Source organism: Sus scrofa, chromosome 4, assembly GCF_054392235.1.
Source record: "Sus scrofa isolate SSC_HxYL_T2T_F1_AM1 chromosome 4, Sscrofa_HxYL_maternal_Yorkshire_Landrace_v2.0, whole genome shotgun sequence".
In the NCBI taxonomy this organism is placed as follows: Eukaryota; Metazoa; Chordata; class Mammalia; order Artiodactyla; family Suidae; genus Sus; species Sus scrofa.
In genome coordinates, this window is record NC_139386.1 from 23,594,281 (window position 1) to 23,607,865 (window position 13,585).

Consider the following 13,585-nt stretch of genomic DNA (forward strand, 5'->3'; position numbering starts at 1 on the left):
ATAATAATAGACATATGTCATTATACATTTATTAGAATATATAACACCAAGAGTGAACTCTAATGTAAAATTTGAATTTAGGTTTGATTGGTGTGTCAAAGTAGATCTTGATTACAACAAAATCTAACTCTGATGTAGGGTGGTCATAGAGGTGGAAGCTATGCATTTTAGGAGCAGGGAATAAATGAAAAACAAGCACTTTCTGTTCAATTTTGTTTTGTTTTGTTTACTTATTAAAGTATAGTTGATTTACAATGTTGTGCCAATTTCTGCTGTACAGTCTAGTAACTCAGTCATACATACATACATACATACATATACATTCTTTTTCTCATACTGTCTTCCATTGTGTTTTATTCCAAGAGATTGAATATAGTTCTGTGTGGTATGCAGTAGGACCTCATTGCTTAGCCATTCTAAATGTAATGGCTTGCATCTACTAACCACAAACACCCCATCCATTCCGCTCCCTTTCCCCTTAGCAACCATAACTCCTTTCTCTATGTCTGTGAGTTTGCTCAATTTTGGTATGAACCTAAAACTGCTCTTTAAAAATGTCTATTAAAATTTTAAATCTAAACTATCACTTTTTAATAAAATCATTAGTAATTAAAAATAACTTTTAAACTTTGCTAATCTGAGAGGTTACTAGAACAATCTCCTTTTATTTCACATATTTTAAAATTATTATTTAGGTTGACAAAGATTTGCCATTTGTATTACCTCACTTGTTAATTGCTAATTTGTTTCTTTTATCTTTTTTTTATTCCAGTGACCTATAATCTTCATATAGTAAGGATAGATTCCCTTTGGTATATCCAATATTTGTACTCTTTGTTATCTTTTAATTTTGCTAATGTTTACCTTTTTCCGCAAATGTTATAATACACAGTCAGAGCTGCTTTTTTGTTTTGTTTTGTTATATCTTTTGTTTCATATCCAGATTACATAAATATTCTCCAGTATCCTCTTTAAGTACTTTTGTGGTTTGAATCTATTTGGAATTTTATGTATTTTTCTATCATATGATCTTATGTTTTTCATCTAATTTCTCCAAATAATTCTACAATTTATTGAATAAACTTTTCCCATTGATTTAAAATGCTAAATTTTATATAAAGTAAAATTTTTCTAGATTCTCAAAAAAAAAGACATTAAATACTTCTCAGCCCTAAAAGTCCTTTCCAATGGAATTCCAATTATGTGATGTTCTATATTTGTTTCTGTTTTTCCTGACAAAATGTTTGCAAAATTCTTTAATGTTAAAAATTTCAATAGAAAATAGACATTCTTTTCTTTTTTTTTTTTTTTTTTTTGTCTTTTTGCCTTTTCTAGGGCTGCTCCCGCGGCACATGGAGGTTCCCAGGCTAGGGGTCTAATCGGACCTGTTGCCACCGGCCTACGCCAGAGCCACAGCAATGCCGGATCTGAGCTGCGTCTGCGACCTACACCACAGGTCATGGCAATGCCAGATCCTTAACCCATTGAGCAAGGCTAGGGATTGAATCCACAACCTCATGGTTCCTAGTCGGATTCGTTAACCACTGCGCCACGATGGGAACTCTGACATTATTTTCTTAATACTTTCCACAAGCCTGTAATAATTTAAATATCACCTCTGTCATCACAATGATAAGCAAAAACATGTATTAAACACTTTTAATTTGCCAAAACCTTGGCTAAGCCATATATAAACATTATCTCATTCAATTCTCATTACAACCTGATGTTTACATATGAGAAAAATGAAGCTTTCAAGATGTTAATAACTTACCTAAAGCTAAACCAGTAATAAAAATGAGAGAAGATCCAACATATCTCTCTAACTTAAAATCCTATTTCTTAACCACTGTCTAATATTAAGTCCTTTTGAGCTATAGATTCAAGACTTTTTCAGTCAATGGCTTTATTTTCATTATGTCTTTGAACATTATGTTTTATTTGTTTTATTCCTTTGTTCAGAGACATCTGTTATTTACATTTTTTTTTAACTTTTTGGCCACGCCTACAGCATGTGGAATTTCCTGGGCCAAGGATCAAACTTATGCCATAACAGCAAACCTAGCCATAGCAGTGACAAATGCCAGATCCTTAATCTGCTGAGCCATCAGGGAACTCCTTGTTATTTATCTATTGAATTTATTTTTGTCCTTGCTTCTCTCTTTAACTTTCACATTCTTGTTTTATTTCCCTTAAATTCCTGGGATTCTTTTGTTCTTATTTGTGTTTTTCTTGAAGCTATGAATTTGTTTTTTCAGGCTTGACTACTCAGGAATTCAGTTTGAACTACCTATACCATATTAACTTAGGACATGAGTTTGAAATTCAATCAAGAGGTAAACACTATATTACAAGTGATTTTTCAATAATAGAATACACTTCATATAATACAATATAGCTAGAGCATAGATTAATGCTGGTGATATTCACAGATGAGTTATATTTATTCGATGGATGCACAATTAAAAATAAACTAATATATCTAAACCAGTAAATGACAAAATTCAATAATGGAGAAATGATTATTTTTTAAAAAAATAATTGTGTGATCAATTAAAAATTACATATCCTTAATTTTGAAATTAGAGATCCAAAACTGAAAGGACACTGTTTTTGGATCTGATCTTAAGTATAAATCCTCATAGTGTGACTTTGAACAACTGTCTTAACCTTTCTGAATGTGTTTCATTATCTACAAAATGGAAAAATTGATATCTTCCCTATAATAATATTTTAAAATAAACAATGCTTAAAGTAATTTTAAGTTGTGAAATACATAAAAAATATACCATTCTAAATTGTAATTATTATCATTTTGATATAAAAATTATCCTCTTTAGTTGTCAGCATTAGAAGAACTGAAATTCCTTGTCTAACTATTTCAATTCTCATTGTTGCAAGAGGCCAAGAATGTTCTCTGTCATATTTCTATGGAAGGAGCTATAACCCATATTTTTCCTTGGAAATGTATACAGTCCAATAATAGATTCCTTTCTCAGATCATAAGAGCATTAACAAATGCCATTTCGGTATGCAAATGCTCAGGGGCATGTTTCTGCAGAGATACTGTACTGCCTTAAAGATAAATAAAAAGAAATGTGAAAGTAGTGGCTGGGATTTCAGCCAGTGGAGGCTGCCATTTCATCGGTGTGGGGTATACACTGAACTTGGCTTGGTGGCAGTTAGCAGTAGCAACTCATGAATGTAGACAGATTTATGCAGGGTGACCTTCATGACTCAATGTGCATGGTAGCTTTGTGATTTCCACAGGGGTTACTAACAGGACATTCCATTGACAACTGCAATGAGTGTTCTACCTCCCTGGCATTTTTAGAGCACATCTTTATGCATTAGAAAACCCCAGCCTTGTGCAGAGTTGCTTTCTAAAGGGACACACTTGTGGGATGAGTTTTGCAAAGATGAAGTTTATCTGCCTACTTGTTAATTAGCTAGCCATAACTTCGGGGATTTTTTTCTTCTTCTTCTTCAGTATTTTGCTATTTTACTGTCACAATGCACACCCCAAACTGTGTTTCCATAATAAAATAATTAAGTCAATGTTAGGCTCGAAGTGGATAGAGTTTGTGAGAGCTATTTGTAGGGAGTTTTAGAATGATATTTGATCTTAGAAAATCAAAGAGCATTGGGGTGCTGCAGTAATGACAGAGCATATTGAAGTAGCTTCATTTTCTTTAGCCAAAATGTGATTATATATTTAGATTAGTGAAGTGCAATAGGCATTTCACATCTAGACTTCAATGAGATATTTCTTAAACCTGATATTAATTCAATTTTGGAAAAATTGGAATAATTCCAGTGCTCTAAAATCAAGCTAATAATTGAATTGATATCAGTTGCAAAGCAGGCATCCAAAGATGTGCACCAGGATCCAACTCATTCTTGACCGACTACTTTTGACTTATTGGATGACATTATAAAAATTCTCAGCAAATTTAGAAAAGAGGGAAATGTTCAATTATAATCAAGTTCCAAAAAGATTTCTTTATGCTAAAACGGTGATCAAAAGCTAATATGATTATACGTAAGAACAAAAAAAATGTCTGATTGCTAGTGAAACTGGGAATATTTAGCTTGAATAAAGGAATAATTTGCAAGTAGAGGAAGGGTAATTAAAAATAGTCAAGGGTCTGTTTAGCAGAAAAAGAGATACCAGAGATAGAAGAGGTAGAAGTGAAATAAATGATGTCGTACATAGAAAGACCAACTTGGACTGTATACAAAGAATATTCAAGTAGAATTTTTCAAGGAATAGGTTTATTCAGAATGTGCAAAGTGTACCTACACTGATGTTCTCTCTGCAGATGTTGGAGGACAGTTGGATTTTCTGAATGAGGAATGGGAATGGATGGTCTTTAAACTACGCCTTATCCCTGAGCATCTATGCTTTTATAGCTGCTGAGTTCAGTGATTTTTGAATTAGTTGGAAGAGGTATGTGTTCTGCTTTAATTCCTTTTGTTTCTTTTTGAAATCTAATATGATCACTTAAAATATGCTTAAAATAATTATGGGATCCCTATGTTCAACAGTGTTATTATTATTTTTTTCTTTTTTTAGGACTGTACCCTAAAAGTAAGTTCCTAGGCTAGAGGCCAAATTGGAGCCACAGCAATATGGGATCCAAGCTGCATCTATGATCTACACAGCAGCTCATGGCAATGCCAGATCCTTCACCCACCGAGTGGGGCCAAGGATCGAACCAGCAACCTCATGGATACCAGTCAGGTTCGTTTCCGTTGGGTAACAACAGGTACTCCTCAACAACGCTATCAATACTTGTCACCTGGCTCTGAAAATAGGACACAGAACCATCTCCTACAAGATTTCACTGTTTTTAAATTCAAAACAACAATTAATTATTTCTATATGATCATGCCCCCTCACCATTGAACCTGAGGTAGAATTAAAAAAAAATTACCAATGAAGGAACTTAGGTAATTTTCAATATAATTTTCCTGATTCCAATTCCAATGGTCATTTATTCAAAGAAGTTTCAGTGTTATATGCTACAATAACATATAAGTTTTATCATTCATAATATTCCACCTTGATATTTTTGTCCAGTGCCTATCTTCACACTTGTAAATCATCTATTTTTTAAAAGTATCCCTATCTCTTGGCAGAGTTGCTTTCCATTTTTTGTTAATTGAACATATTTCATATATCCATACATATTTCATGTTTCTTATATTAATTTGCCTCTAATTTTGTTTGTTCCTATCTCTTTTTCCCCCCATCTCCTAGCAGTACAGTAGAACTCCTCTTCTTCTTAATGGATTGAGTAACTGCTATTTGTCTCTAGCATTTAAAATATTCACCAAATGCTTTGAAGGTGTGTCTTTAAATCACAAGAGTCTTGTAATCCTTTAAATTGTTTTTAATGACATAGAATGTGTTTGCCTAAATTGATCTTTCATATTCATGAATTCTTTTATAGTTTCTAAAATCTTTAAAAATGTTTATTGTCTCTTTGATTTTTTTTTTTTGCACCTGTTAGGGCACTTTGATTGCTCTTAATATATGATAGAATATAATTTTGCAGGGTTTCCACATAAATCACTCTATTGATCTGATATATTAATCCATATTTCTCATAATGTTAAATATAACTTCTGATGTGCCTAGGTTTTAAGTTTTTAGAGAAACTGAGTTAATTTATTTTTACTTCTTCAAAATAGGAAATATATTTGACCCAATATTTTTAATGACTTCCACAGAAAATTATGCACTCTTCAAAATAATTTATATAGACTTATGAGAATTGAATGCATCATGTTTCCTTATCAAATGGATTTGATATAGCCATGTAGTAGCAGAATTCTAAAATGGACCTCAGGATTTACTGCTTCCTGGTGAACTTGCCTTAAGTAATCCCCATGATTTTTGCATATGATGAAGATGAATTTCACTACCATGATTAAGATATGTTACAGGCCAAAATAGATTTTGCAGGTATAATTAAGATCCTAAATCAGTTGACCTTGTGACAGCGAGATTATTTCAGTGGGCCTGAGTTAATCACATAAGTCCTTTCAAAGCAGAGGTTTTTTTTTTTTTTTTTTTCCAGGCAAGTTATCAGGAGTAGTCAGTGATTGCTTCCAGGTGTCCTGGAAGGAAGCATTCATGTTGTGAATTGTTTATGCTAGTCACGTGGTAAAGAACTGTGGGCAGCATCTGGGAGCTGAGTGCTGACCCAGCCAGCAGCTAGCAGGATAAATGGGGGCTTCAGTCCTAGAGTTGTAAGGAAACGAAGTCAGCCAACAACAGTGAACTTGGAAGAGAATCCTGAGCCAAGAACTGCAGCTCCAGTCAATATCTTGATTTCAGCACACGAGACACTGAACAGAGAATCCAGCCACACCGTCATCAGACGTAGGACCTATGGAACCTTGAAGTAATCCGTTTGTGTTGACTCAAGCCACCCTGTCTGTGGTATTTTGTTACACAACAATAGAAAACTTACAAAACTCAGGAAATTTGCCATTTGAAGTTTACCAGAATTGTGAGTCAGAAGTGTCCCTAATTTCTTTCTGCAAGAAATGTCAAGGAACACACACGTTTCAGATTCAAAAGAGATCATCTAACCTAATGCAGTTAAGGAAGCTGACAGTCAGATAGATTAAATGCCTTTTTCCTACATCATTCATAGTCATAATCAGGAATGGAACCCAGACCCCATGATTCCAAATCAATATTCTTTCCCAGTATGCAGCTAATATACTTATTTGTGATTAGAAAAGGAAAAAAAAATGATGCTAGTGGGAATTGGGAATATATTTTCTTTTTAATAGTTAATATATCTCTAAAATACCTTGGAGTTATTCTTCCTTTCTTCTTTCTTTTACTTCCCTTTTCTCTCATTTTTCACTTTTCAGGACTCAATCAATATTCAAACTCTGCATGTGACTGTGATATCTCTGTATGACTGTTTAATTCAGAACAGGCCTCCTATATTTTTTCCAATTACATTCACTTTTGAAGACTGAAGTCCATTTTTACAGTATATCTCACATTCTAGATGTGTTTATTTGTATTTTTTAAATTTTTTTCTGTATTTCCCTTTAATATAGGAATTTAGTTGATAGGTGTTATTTAAACATAGATAAAACGTTTAGCAAGAACACTGGACATGGATGTTTTGAACTCCATAGAACATCACATCAAGAGGCGCTTGCTCTGAGAACATCCCCTGACTAAAGACACTAAATTTGAGCTCTTGATTTTAATGGCAAATGCAATTCTACTCCCATTGTAAAGGTGCACCCTTTTGTTTATAATTAGTGAATGACTGGTAGGGTGATGCTCTGGCACCATGTGACCATCTAATTACTCAACATTTTTATCCAAAGCTTTTAACATCTATTGTGGAGCTTTGCTGAATCAATTACTATATTGGAATTTAACTACTTTTCTGTTGCTGCTATCACAAATCACCACAAATTTGGTGCCATAAAACAACACAAATTTATTATCATATTTTTCTGAAGCCCAGAAGTCAGACACAGGTCTCACTGGGTGACAGTCTATACACAAGCTGGGCCAACTTTCTTTTCTGGAGGTTTTATGGGAGAATATGTTTTCCTAATTTTTTCCAAATTCTAGAGACTAATCTCATTCTGTGGCTCATAGCCTTCTTGCTTCATCTTCAAAACTAGTGACGAAGATTGAGTGTTTTCACATCACACCCTCTGACACTCTTCATAGTCACATCTCCCAATAACCACAGATGGCAGAGTTTCTCTGCTTTAAAGGGCCCTTGTGATTAGATTGTGCCTATCCAGATGATCCAGGAAAATCTTCCCATCACTAGGTTCTTCATTTAATTACATCTGTAAATTCTCTTTTGCCTTGTAAGGTAACTTATTCCAAGACTCCAGTGATTAGGATCTAGCATATTTGGGAAGCTAAATTGTAGGAACTATAATATGTTGATTAAAAAATACTATTAGGGTTTCTACATATGATTCCTGGCATTCTGATAAAGAAACACTTAGCCCTCCTCCTCTCTCTGTGGACTAAGAAATTATTTATTTTCAACATGGTGTAATGAATTCTTTAATTTTCCTTTTAGATACTCAAATGGACTCAAATTGGAAAAGTTTGTTTTAGGATATTAGATAATGTTATGAAATTATTGTAATTTTCTTAGATGTGCTATAACATTGTGGCTATGTATGCTGAATTATTTAGGGTAATGTCACCCAAACTGCAACTTCCTAAAACAAGAAAATCCTAGAATACCAGACTGTTTATTATAAATGGAAGGTATATAGATCTCACTTTATTACTTTTTCAAAACTTATGCATACTTGAAAATTTTTAAACTAATGAGGAAATTATTAGAGACACACTGTTGTAATGTCAAAAAAACTCATCATGATATAAAGAAATCAATTGTTTTTCTTATTTGAATTCCAATTAACAAATCTTGAAGAGATTTTACGAAAGTAACATGAAGTTCTGCTATTTGGCTTCGCATATTGAAAGAAAGGGACAAATCTAATCCTGCTTTAATTTCCAAACAGATGTCAGAATTCTCAAAAGCATTGAGATACAACTCAGTTTTGGCAATCAAATATTTGCATATTATATTAATAAGATTTTTTTTTTGGTCCTTTTATGGCTGCAACCATGGCATATAAAAGTTCCTGGGCTAGAGTTTGAATCAGAACTGCAGTTGCAGGCCTAAGCCACAGCCACAGCAATGCCAGATCCGAGCTGCATCTATGAACTTTGCCACAGCTTGGAGCAACACCGGATCCTTAACCCACTGTGCGAGGCAAGGTATTGAATTGCATCCTCATGGTTACTAGTCAAGTTCTTAACCTGCTAGTTAAGCCACTACAAGAACTCCCAATAACATAATACTTAGAGAATAAAGAGATAGGGACACATGAAAACTTTAACATAACAGAGCTTACCAAGAGGTCAAAATAACTGGAGAGCTTTGTTGTATGAGAGTAATGACCAGGATGAAGCTTGCAAAGGAAGCACTATGTTTACAGAAGAGTTCTGATACACGTCATATGAACATCTCTGGTTCTCCAAAATTAGGCCAGAAAACCTCTTGTTTCTATATTGCATTATTGTTGCCAAAGTAATGCCAACAATTTAATGCTCACCATCTTGAGAAATAGACAAGAATGGTTATTGATTCCTTTAACAAATACTTATTGAGACTTTGTACTATGTGCCAGGTACTGTGCTAATAAAAATTTCCATACATACAATTGAACACTTACTATATTTTGGCTACTAATCATTTTGTGTGTATTAACTCACAAAGCACTCATATCCACCCCATGAGGTACATTTTACAGATAAGGGAACTATAATGACAGAGCTACAGGATTCAAACTCATAAATTCTGATTCTAGATCTCAAACTGTTATATACTAGTGCGATGGGTTTTTAATCATGGGTCCATAGAACGCTGTAAGTTTGGTGTTTGAAGTTTCCAGGGGAGAAAAGTCTATAGTTTATATCAGTTTCTCAAAAAGATAAAAATATTTGATCATCTCAGTAGATGCAGAAAAAACATTTGACAATATTCAGCACCCCATTTATGGTTAAAAACTTAACAAAGTGGGTGTGGAGGAAACACCCCAATATTGTAAAGGTCATTTATGGCAAACACACAGATAACATCATACTCAATAGTGAAAAGCTGAAAGCTTCTCTAATAAGATCAATAATAAGGCAGGATGCCCACTCTTGACACATTTATTCAACACAGTATTGAAGTCCTATCCACAGCACCCATACAACAACAAAAAAGCATTCAATCGGAAGGAAGGAGCAGAACTGTCACTATTTGCAGATGACCTGATACTATACATAGAAACCCCAAAGACTCCACACACACACACACACACACACACACACACAAACCCTACTAGACTAATAAATTAATTCAGTGAACTTCAGGATGTAAAATTAATACACAGAGTCTATTGTACCTCTATACATTAATAGAAACTATCAGAAGAGCAAATCGAGAAAACAATTTGGTTTGCAATTGCATTAAAAAGAATAACATGCCTAGGAATAAATATAAACAAGTAGGTAAAGGACTTGTTTTCTGAAAACTATAAAGTGTTGATGAAAAATTTCAAAATGACACATATATATAGAAAGATATTCCATGATCAAAAATTAGAATAATTGGAGTTCCCGTGGTGGCTCAGCGGTTAACGGGTTAATGAATCTGACTAGGAACCATGAGGTTGCGGGTTTGGTCCCTGGCCTTGCTCAGTGGGTTAAGGATCCAGCGTTGCCATGAGCTGTGGTGTAGGTTGCAGATGTGGCTTGGATCCCACATTGCTGTGGCTCTGGTGTAGGCCGGTGGCTACAGCTCTGATTAGACCCCTAGCCTGGGAACCTCCAAATGCTGCAGAAGCGGCCCTAGAAAAGGCAAAAAGACAAAAAAAAAAAAAAGAATAATTAATATTGTTAAAATAACCATATTACCTAAAGCAATTTACAGATTCAATGCAGTCCCTATTAAAATACCTGTGGTATTTTATTCATAGAACTAGACCAAACAACCCTAAATGTTTTATGGAACCACAAAGGACCCCAACTAGCAAAAGCAATCTTGAAAATGCGGAAGAAAACAGAAGATATCACACTCTCTGACTTCAAACTGTACTACAAAACTACAGTAATAAGAACAGCATGTTAACTAGAACAAAAATAGATACATAGAGCAATAGAAGAGACTAAAATGCCCAGAAATAAATCCATGGTTAATTAATCTATAAGAAAGTAGGCTGAAATATACATTGGGGAAAGATAGCCTCTTCCAAAATATACACTGGAGAAAAATATACATTGGGGTAAGCTGGACATTGACATGTAAAATAATGAAATCAGATCATTTCCTATACTTTACACAAAAAATAAATACAAAATAGATGAAGACTCAAATGTAAGGCCTGAAACTGTAAAATATCTAGAAGAAAACATAGGAACCTCACCCTTTGACATTGGTTTTAGCAATATTTTTTTGAATATGTCTTCTCAGTAAGAATAAGAGCAAAAATAAAAAAAATGGGATCAAATCAAAGAAAAATTGTTTTCACAGTAAAGAAGCCCATCAGTAAAATGAAAAAAAAGAAAACAACCTATTTAATTGGAGAAGAAATTTGCAAATGATATGATGTCCAATAAAGAGTTAATATCCAAAATATATAAAAGGAGCTCCCATTGTGGCTCAGCAGGTTAAGAACTTGACATAGTGTCTGAGAGTTTGGATTTCATCCCCTGCCTCATTTAATGGGTTAAGGATTGGGCATTGCCACAAGCTGTGGTGTAGGTCACAGATGTAGCTTTGATCTGGTTTTGCTATGGCTGTGGTGTACACCAGTGGCTGCATCTCCGATTTGACTCCTTGCCCAGGAATTTCTATATGCTGCAGTTGTGGCTGTAAAAAGAAAAATAATAACAACACCACCATAATATATAAAGAATTTATGCAACTTAATTTTGAATAAACCCAAACAATCTAATTGAAAACATGGGCAAAGGGCCTGAATAAATATTTTTTCAAAGAAGGCATACAGATAGGTTATAGGTCCATGAAAAGATGTTCAACATTGCTAATCATCAAAGAAATGTAAATCAAAACTACAATGAGATATCACCTCATACCTTTGTTAATGACTACTATAAAAAAAGACCAGAAGGAACAAGTGTTGTTGAGGATGTGGAGAAAAGGGAACACCTGTATACTATTAGTGGAATGTATATTGGTGCAGCAGCTTTGGAAAACCATATGTAACTTCCTCAAAAGATCACCAATAGAACTGCCATGTGATCCAGCAATTCCACTTCTGGGTATTATTATATATATATTATAATAAATTACATATATTAATTTATATGTAAATTATATATAATTCAAAAGATATATGCATCACAATATTGATATCAACATTATTTACAATAGCTAGATATGGAAGCAACTTAAGTGTCCATTGACAGATGAATGGATAAAGAAGATATGGTATATATATATGATGAAATATTTCCCAGTCATTAAAAAGTGAAATCTTGCCATTTGTGACAACATGGATGGACTTAAAATGGATTATGGTAAGCAAGATAAGTCAGAGAAGGACAAATTCTGTATGTCTTCTCTTATATGTGGATATCAAAACAAAACAAAGAAAATAACAAAACAGTGACAGACTCACAGATACAGAGAACAAACCAGTGCTTGCCCAAGGGGAGGAGGTTGGGAAGAGTGGTGAAAATGGTAAAGGGGATTAAAAGGTACAAACTAGCACTTATAAAATAAATCACAGAGTTGTAATACACTGCACAGGAAATATAGTCAATGATATTGTAACTTTGCATTGTGTGTAATCTACAAAAATATATAATCACTATATTGTATACCTGAAACTAATATAATTTGTAAGCCAACTATACTTCAATTAAAAAAATGTTAGTTCCTCCATATTCTGCGAGTGTGGCCCTAAAAAGCAAAACAAAAACAAAAACAAAAAACAAACAAACAAAAAAACCCATTAGTGATGTGAGTGGACTTTTTCTACTCTTGATATTTCACTATTTCTCTTCTCCATTCCCCTTTTCCATTATAGCTATCATTTAGTCCTTAAGGAATCAAATTTTAGGTATAGAAATTGTTGGCTAGAGAACCTTCTTCATCACTTTTTTGATTAAGGAGTACGGAAATGAGGCCTCGGCTATTGGTAGCTCTTGTAATCAATTTCTCTTTAAGTTTATTGAATATGCTGATCTAGGGGGACTCTCACTTTTCATACTCCTTTGATTGGTAGGGAGTTCAACATGCAAATAGAAGTCTAGATCTGTGGAGAAAGTAAACATTTATCTTTCCTCATGTTACTTAGGTCAGAAACTGCAGTGCACAGGTTTCCTTGCAGGGAGGAAATCAGCTTAAGCAAAATAAGGTGACTTGCCTAGGAAGTCTACCCACTAAATATATTTGGCTTCCACCTGCCACTTCATGGTGGTAGAATTAGTTTCACAAGATGCTATTCTAGTTCCTCCTATGTATGTTTACTCCCCAGCCTTGTCTCCCCAACTAGGAATGGAAGTGTACAGTGTATAGCAGATGCCCATGGAGCTCCTTTTCTTATTTCTTACATTGTATAGTCTTCTCAACTGGGGATGTGTCTATGATAATTAGAGTCTCTCAGCTTGATTCAATTTTTTTTTAACTGACTGATATTTTTTCAGAGTTTGTATGTGTTTGTGATATTTCCTAGGCATACCGGGCAGTTTTTTTAATCTCTGATTATTTTTATTTAATTTCCATAGATTTTTAGACAAGGAGGCTATGAAAACGTATTTACTCTGTCTTTCATGAAACTCTCTGCATTAAATTTTTATTTTTGTAAAGAATTAGGAAATGTGCTTGAACTTAGTGGGATATGACAGCAAAGTGCTCTTTGGCTGATGTTGGCTAGGTGCCAGAATGTGAACACATTTATGTATTCTCTAGCTGAAGAGAATGGTACCATGGATCTGCACCAGGAAATTCTACACTTCCACCTGCTTGCAGCGTATTTTACCATC